We start from the raw sequence: 8,757 nt of genomic DNA on the forward strand, positions 1-8,757 counted from the left end.
ACTGCACACAGTACTCCAGGTGTGGTCTCACCATGACCCTGTACAGCTGCAGAAGCACCTCTTTGCTTCTATACTCAATCCCTCTTATTATGAAGGCCAGCATACTATTAGCCTTCTTCACTACCTGCTGTACCTGCATGCTTGCCTTCATTGACTGGTATACAACAACACCCAGATCTCTCTGTACTGCCCCTTTCAGCTCCAAGGAGAGGCTGAGTAAGCCAGGGATATTTTTTCTCTGGAGGGTCAGAGGTTGAGGGGTGACCTTATAGAGGTTTATAAAATTATGAAGGTCATGGATAGGATGAGTAGACAAGGTTGTTTCCCTGGAGAGTCAGTGGGGGGTGGGGGGGGGGGGGGGGAAGAGACTGGAGACTAGAGACATAGGTTTTCAGTGAGAGGGGAAACATAAGAGTTCTGAGGGGCAACTTTCCCATGCAGAGTGTGGTGCATTTAAGGAGTAAGCTGCCAGAGGAAGTGGTGGACACTCATACAATCACAACATTTAAAAGGCATCTGGATGGGTTTATGAATAGGAAGGGTTTGGAGGGATATGGGTCAGGTGCTGGCAAGTGGGACTAGATTGGATTAGGATATCTGCTCCGCATGGACAGGTTCGAGTGAAGGGTCTTTTTCTAAGTTATACATCTATGACTCTATTTGATTACAGATGCTGCTCCTCTCTCTGAATGAAGATTGAGCGTCACTCCAACTGTAACTTTCTTCCTCTGTCCAACATCTGAGTACAATACTCTCTTTTATCAACCACGTTTTCAATTTTTTTTCATTCTGGGGTTCAATTGTTGACTTGCAGCAACTGAATGGAAAGGGAGTGAATCCAGGGAGGGGGACAGACTGTGTCTCGATTGACAATGTAGACAGTCAGAAGGCTGGAAGAACACAGCAAGCCAGGCAGCATCAGGAGGTGGAGAAGTCTACGTTTCAAGTGTTTCTTCAGGAAGGGGGATGGGTGTAGGACAAGATGCAGATAAAGGGGTGCCGGGAGCAAGGTGTTGAAGTGGGAATTGGTGAAGACAGAGGGTACAACCTGATGTCGATGGGAGGAAGGAATCTGGTTGGTGGCAGGGAAGAGTGAATGGGAGGGGCAGAGGCCGTGAAGGGAGTTGGGAGATGGAGAACTCCATGTGGAAGATGAGGTGTTGTGGATTGGATCGTTGTGGCAATGAAGGAGGCCAAAGCTGGTCATGTCAGAAAGGGAGAGGGAAGAGGAATTAAAATGGGTGGTGACTGGGACATCTGGTCAGCCTCTACAGACCCTCTTGCCCTTCCTTGTTTTCGCAAAATGCAACCCCTGGCTTTTATCCACACCTCTCTTATGCACATACTCTCTGACACATACACATCCCCAATACTCCCCCTCGCACAGGCTGATACTCCATAACACTCACTTCACCAAGCAAGCACACATGCAAAAACACACTCATGCACAAACTCACATGGAGACACCTGTGCTGCCCTGCATAGTTTGCAGAAATCTCTCTTCTCTTCAGAGAATCCCCACAGTGTGGAAGCAGGTTACTCGACCCAACGAGTCCACCCGACCCTCCAGAAAGTAACTTCCCTACCCCCATTTCTCTCCATTCATCCCTGACTAATGCACCTTACCTGGACATCCCTGGGCACTATGGGTAATTTGAGCATGGCCAATCCACCCTAACCTGGACAAAGTTAAAAATCACATAACACCAAGCTATTTGGAAGCACTGGCTTTCGGCACGAAACTCTTTCATCAAGTGGTTGTGAAGAATAAGATCATAAGGGTCAGAATTTATGGAAAAACATTTCAGTGGCAGGACACTGCAATGATATATTGAACAAACCTGGATTGTTAAGTCTTTCATGTTTTCAAATGGGTTGCAGGCATTATTAATATGTAAATTTCCAACTTCCTGTAAGGCACTTCTCAACATAACTTAAGGTTTTGTAACAAAAGATGACATCTCAGCTCAGACAATGCATTAAATGTGAGGTCAGAGTCCAAACCTTGAATCAAACTGATTCTATTTCCAAAGTCAAATTTACAAAATATTATATGTATTGACTGCCAGCAGATTGTGCATTTTTAAGCAAAATCGGATGTATCTGCAAATAAAAATTCACCCCCATGGACTTCTGTGTGTATGCGCACATGAGAGAAAGAAAGTCTGCTTCTGTGCAGTACATGTCTATCTCTATTTGATAAGATGCTTCATTTCTGGTGAAAATATTGTCAATCATAGCTGGGTACTAACAGTTAGATGTAAGCGAGAGAGGATCCTCAAGTTGGGCACAATCAGAATCCTGGGAGAGCCCTATTTCTGGTTTGCTTCCTAATGAACAGACATTATGCACTAGCACCGATTTATTTCTCATGTTGTTGTTGTTTCATTTTTTCTTGTCTGATTCCCTGCTATGACTATACTTTTGTGTCTGGTTGGTTGAGAGACTGGGAGATTGTGCATTGGACTTTGATTGACTTACTGAATAATTTATTGTTCCAGAAGGTGTAAAAAAAGAGGGGGTGGGGGTAAAAGCTTCAGCAGAAATCCAGTAGAGCTGAGAACAGATTGACATCTTATTCTGTGGGAACAGTGAAATCAGAGGACAGAGAAATGAGGACATGAAATCAGAGCAAACACCAGACTACCCTGTGGTCAGTGCTTTGATTAGCCATGGCAACCCTCTACCTTTACCGAGCTTCCCATTTGACTACCCCCTCGATATTCAGGATCCAATCCTTGTCATCCTGAAGCCATGTTTCTGTGAGGAGCCTCAGATCATAATTATTCTCTTCAATGTGTGCAGACAATTCATTTACTTTTGTTACAGTGCAGCACACATGTTGAAACACCACTTTTTGTTTCCATTTTTGTGATCATTCAGAATCCAGTTTTGATTGCTGGTATATTTACTCTCCTTGTCCCTTTCTATCATTCTCAGATGTTAATTTCCCACATCAATACATTGCTCACCAGTCTTGATTTGGATTGACCAGGGTAAATTGCCTATCATGTCCAGGGATGTGCAGGTTAGGTGGGTTAGTCATGGGAAAGGCAGGGTTATAGTTTCATAGTAATACAAGCAGGAGTAAGCCATTTGGCCCATCCAGCCTGATCCGCCATTCATTAAGATAATGGTAAAACTATCTATCGTCTCAGCTCCTCCTCCCTGCATTATCCAACTATTCTTAATTAACCTACCATGTAAAAACCTAACCAACTGTGTCTTCAATATACTTAATGAGGCTGTCTCTACTGCTTCCTTGGGCAGAGAATTCCATAGATTGACTACTATCCAGGAAAAATAGTTCCTCCTCATCTCTGTCCAAAATCCAGTCCTCCAAATTATATGGCCTAGTCTCATCCACCAGCAGAAATGTCTGGATAGTGGAGGGTTTCATCCCTACAGTGCAATGAATTCCCAGTTTCCACCAAAGTCCCCTACATAACTGGATATTAAATCTACCTACATCTAGGTGGATAGACTGGGACTTTTCTCACTGCAGCACAGGAGGTTGAGAAGTAACCTTAGAGATTTATAAAATCATGAGGGGGGTAGATGAGGTGAATGGTGGGTGTCATTCCCCACATGTGGGGATTTTAAGATTAGAGAGCAAACTTTGAAGGTGAGAGGAGAAAGATTTTAAAAAGACTTGAGGGGCAGCATTTTTTTAAAAAAGAGAGTGGTTTGTGTGTGGAATGAACATCCCGACACAGTAGTGGATGCAGGTAAAGTAACAACATTTAAAAGACATTTGGATAAGTACATGAATAGGAAAGGTTCAGAGGGATATGGGCCAAACACAGGCAGGTGTGACTAGTTCAGTTTGAGAACATAGTCAGCATGGATTAGTTGGACTGAAGGGTCTGTTTCTATGCTATATGACTCTATAACTGTTCTGTACTGGTCTTAAAAGCCATTTTCTCACCTTCCCCCATAAACATCCTCCTCTTTGTAGTTCAAAAATCAGATGAACTCCACCTTGAATATATTCAATAATTCCCTAACTGTATGCAGGCATCCCCACTTCTGAACTCAATTCCACTTGCGAATATACCACTTGCATTGCTCGCTGCACCTGACAACTGGCATTGACTGTTGTGGAAGGACGCTGAGGCCCCTTTGTACATCCACACGTCATTCCTGATGAAGGGCCCGTGCCCGAAATGTCAACTCTCCTGCTCGTCGAATGTTGACTGAGCATTTCCAGCACCACACTTTTCGACTCTGATCTCCAGCATCTGCTATCCTCACTTTCTCCATATCCCAATATGTCACCATTTAAACAATGCACCTCTTTTCTGCATTTTTTTTAACACCGCAAAGGCTCTAACTTCACATTGGGGTATTGTATTTGCCATGTGTTTGCCAATTGTAGTCTTCGGGAGAAACATGGGGAATGGTTCGCCGAGAGTCACAGCTGGGTCTGCAGAGGCCGACCTGACCTCCCAATCACCACCCATTTTAATTCCCCTTCCCACTCCCTTTCTGACATGGCCATCTTAGGCCGACTCCATTGCCACAACAAACCAAACTACAAATTGGAGGAACACCACCACATCTTCCACCTGGGCAGCCTACAGCCTGGAGGACTCAACACTGAGTTCTCCAATTTCAAATAACCTCCTTCCTCACTCCTCAAATCCCTTCCCAGGCTCATTCCCACTCCTCCCTGCCACCAACCAGATTCCTTCCTCCCAGTGACCAGTTTGTACTCTCTCCCTGTCTCCACCTATCCCCAATTGACCACCCTGCTCCCAGCACACCCTTGTTCTGCAGCTCTCCCAACACCCACCCCCTAGTCCTGAACAAGGGTGACACCCAAAGCAAGGAACTTGTGCAATGCTCATTGACACAGAGGAACGTATGCAATATGCTCAGTGGCGATGCTGGTATTATTGACAGATTCTGAAGTGTCCAAATGCCAATAGGAGAAAAAAAAGGTAGAACTTTCTTATGTCTTTTCCCTAGTGTAGGGGGTGAAGGTCTGCACTAGAGAGGATCGGTTCAGGGTGAGAGCAGAAAGATATAAAAGGTACCTAAGGGGCAACGTTTCCATGCAGAGGGAGGTGCGTGAATGGGATGAGCTGCCTGAGGAAGTGGTGGAGGCTGATACAATTAAAGCCCTTAAAAGGTCTCTGGATGGGTCTACGGACAGGAAGGGTTTAGAGGCAGATGAGCCAAGTGCTGACAAGTGGGACTGGATTAATTTAGGATATCTGGTTGGCATGGACGGGTTGGACCGAAGGGTCTGTTTCCGTGCTGTACATCTCTACCATTCTAAATAATAAAATGTATACTTTGATAAATTACAAACTATATCCATGTTAATAAGGTTTAGTACATCACACACTTCACTAACCATTCTCAACAGGTCCTACCCCTTCAATGACTGAGGAACATCCGCCTCCAGAATGGTCACCGGCTCCTGCCTGCTGTCCAGCCGGACGGTGTGGCCGTGACACAGCAGCTGCACCAGGAAGGCGGCGGTGCCCAGTGACGGGTGTCTGCCCCGGGGCCGCACGGCGCCATTTTCCTAACGGCCGCCCCTTCCCCGCTCGAGCGCCTTCTCCTCCCAACCGCCTTCACCCCCGCGTGACGTCAGCTCAGGGGGATGGGCGGGGCCGGGGGAGCCTCACCGTCACCAAGTAACAGACACCTCGCGCTACAACTGCTGCGACCTGAAGCGGCAAATCTGCATTTTAGAAGAGACATGGACATTTAACGGGCTATTTCAGCAAATAGTTTGAAATGGACAAGATTACATTTCAAAGGGATGTAGGCACATTCAAAGGGATATCTTAATATGCAAAATGACGCAGTCATATCTAAATGAATCTACATTTCGAAGAGACGCTGCCCTATTTATAAGTAGAAATGACCCTTTAAGAGACAGTCATATCTCAAGGGGTAAATATACATTATCGAGAGGCAAGATTGCGCTTAGAGGAACACAACACATTTAAAGGGCATAATTACATTTGAAGGGGCATTTTTATATTTAAAAAGACACATTGAAATCTCATAATTAAAAGTACATGGTAATATTTAGAAAGCATGACCATGTTTGAAATAGTGCAGCCACTTTATAAGAAAAGGGATTTGGGTTGGGGCGCGGGGTAAGATTTAATTTTGAAGAAAGTAAGCAAGCTATTACAGTTTGGAATGATCTCGAAGGGGTGATGGCACCAGTAAGTGGCAAACGTCAATACAAAATTCTTGAAAAGAAAATGATTCCAGCTTTATGCGGATGCAGGGAAATAATTCAACAAAAGAGCCATTACCAATTTATGGAGCAAACAAAATCCTTTTGAGAGATATAAATGGGAGCATCAATATTTAAATAGGAATTCCAATTTTTGTTCTCCTCCCAAAATCTGTCTTGTCGGGGTGCAGTGTAAGCCAGCACAATTTGTTATGCCACAGTAGGCCTTGCAACTCAACCTCATTGTGTTCTCACCCAATATTCATATCTGTGTGCTTTGCAGTCAAGGGAAAGAGGGAATGATGAAAAATACTGGCTCTGCCAGTGATGCTCACGTTCCATGAACAAATAAAACAGATCATGGTGCTGCCATCACTGCATGTGTCAGAATTAAATGATCAGAAAAATTCTGAACTCACTACAAACATTTTGTGCACAATGCCGTTATTTCTACTTATTTTGATTGCGATTTCGCCTGTACCAAATTAAGAGCAGCCTTAGTTTACGTTTCATTGGCAATTCTACATGTTGACTTTCTATTATCACAATCTCTTTAATTTTTTTATATGTATTTAAATTAATCTTCAGATTGTTCACAACTGAATGACATTCCAGACTGAAAATTCACAGCCTAAAAAATGTTTTGGCATTTGATGAAGTTATTTGGGCAATAGCAATAGCAAATGAAATATCAAAGAAATACAAACTTATGAGGAGGGATACTTGTCTTGTTTAACCAAGCACAATGGCAGTGCAGAGAATTTCAGAAATGCAGAATAAATATTCACAGAGTACCCCTTATTCAACTCATTCAAGAATTTCAAATTGTGTTTGAGGCAATTCAATGGCAAATGGCAACATTTGTTTGTTAATACACTCACCATAAATTGTGAATATGATTTTGATAAATAATCTATGTTTAATCCCAAATGGAACAATTGAGTGCAAAGTTACTTTCAACCATTTAATAAAACACTGCAAATGTTATTTCATATGAAAATACAATCGTTTTATAAAATCTTTACAAAGGAAATATATTAAACAAAATAGCTTTCCTGGGTGTCAATATTTACAACAGTTAAGCAGCTATTATTTGGCAATCGACCAACTAATTGAAATAATTTCAGAATAAATTAGCTGTTTCATTATTATACATTGAGATAGTTTAATTAAAATGTCACAAAGGAAATCTTTAACACAAAACCAAGTTAGATAAAATACAAAAGTATCTTGCAGAATTCACTTCAAATCATATCTGTTGAATCACAAAAAGATGATGCTCAATGTACTAAATGATGGACAAACATTGTAAAGAATGTATATATCTCAATTATATCTTAAATGAATATTTACTCTGCCTTGGACAACAACAACTGAAAAGTTTTTTAACAAATTGACAACTACAATAGCAAAGCTTTAGAAAATCCACCACTGAGCCAAATCTTGCATAAAAGTTTTTTCAGGAAATCCTTTAAAGATTTCAGGCTTCTCCAGCTTCAGTTAGGCGAAGAAGAAAAAAATGCATCTGGTTGGAGACGTGAATAGAAAAGAATCAAAGGGATATGGACCAAATGTTGGCAAATGGGTCACTAGATTAATTTAGGATATTTGGTTGTCTGGACTGAAAGGTTTGCTTTTGTGCTCTACAACTCTATGACTCTATTTCTACATTGTCAGAATCAATTTCACAAAACGAGGATTAGGCCATTCATCCTTTACAGCCTGTCTTGGGCTGTGGCCTAACTGCGCACGTTTCGATGCAAGTTTCAGAAAAATTTCAGCAGTTCTTTTCAAAAAGTGAACATATATTCAGAAACATTGTTAAAGTCTGAAAGTATCAATGTAACTATTCTCAATGTTAAAGATCAGCCATTTCAGAAAGTCATTTAAATGTAGAGCTTTTCTAACAATAGGTGTGAATTCTGTCTGTGTCCCAATATCGAGTCAGACTGACATTGTTGTTCGAAAAGCTCTGCATTTAAATGACATTCTTGAAGGTAATTTAAAACAAGTTCTGGGATTAGTGTACCAAAGAACAGAAGCCCATTCTGAAATATGAAAGATTTAATCTAAAATTGTTTAGTGAAGTACATCTCCATGACCATGGACTCCTTTGGCTATAAATTCTGTGATCATGATCTTATTGTCCACGACCACCTGATGAAAGAGCAGCACTCTGAAATGGAGCGATCAGTAAAAATGTCTCATTTGGATCATCCAAGGTTAGAAATGGAAGCATATCTCTTCAAGGTTACAGTTTGATTTGCCCTTTCAACGTTCTTGAAATGTAAGGTGTTCCATTGTAGTGTTCAATTCTGATCCATTAAAATCAGTATCCAGTCTCATCTGAGTGTAGAACCAACTCAACTGATGGAACAAACAAAAACTTTTCGGTTTGCTTTTTAGATGTGACATCTTCTCTCCCTCCCTCTCTGGTGACCCAACAGGACTACCAGAGCTGGAAGTACCACTCTCGAAATACGATTACTGACCTACAGTTTTCTTGTGCTGCTGAACATAAGGATTTAAAAACTGCTAGCCTGATCTCTCAC

The sequence above is a fragment of the Chiloscyllium punctatum genome, chromosome 36 (genome assembly GCF_047496795.1).
Source record: "Chiloscyllium punctatum isolate Juve2018m chromosome 36, sChiPun1.3, whole genome shotgun sequence".
Taxonomy (NCBI): domain Eukaryota; kingdom Metazoa; phylum Chordata; class Chondrichthyes; order Orectolobiformes; family Hemiscylliidae; genus Chiloscyllium; species Chiloscyllium punctatum.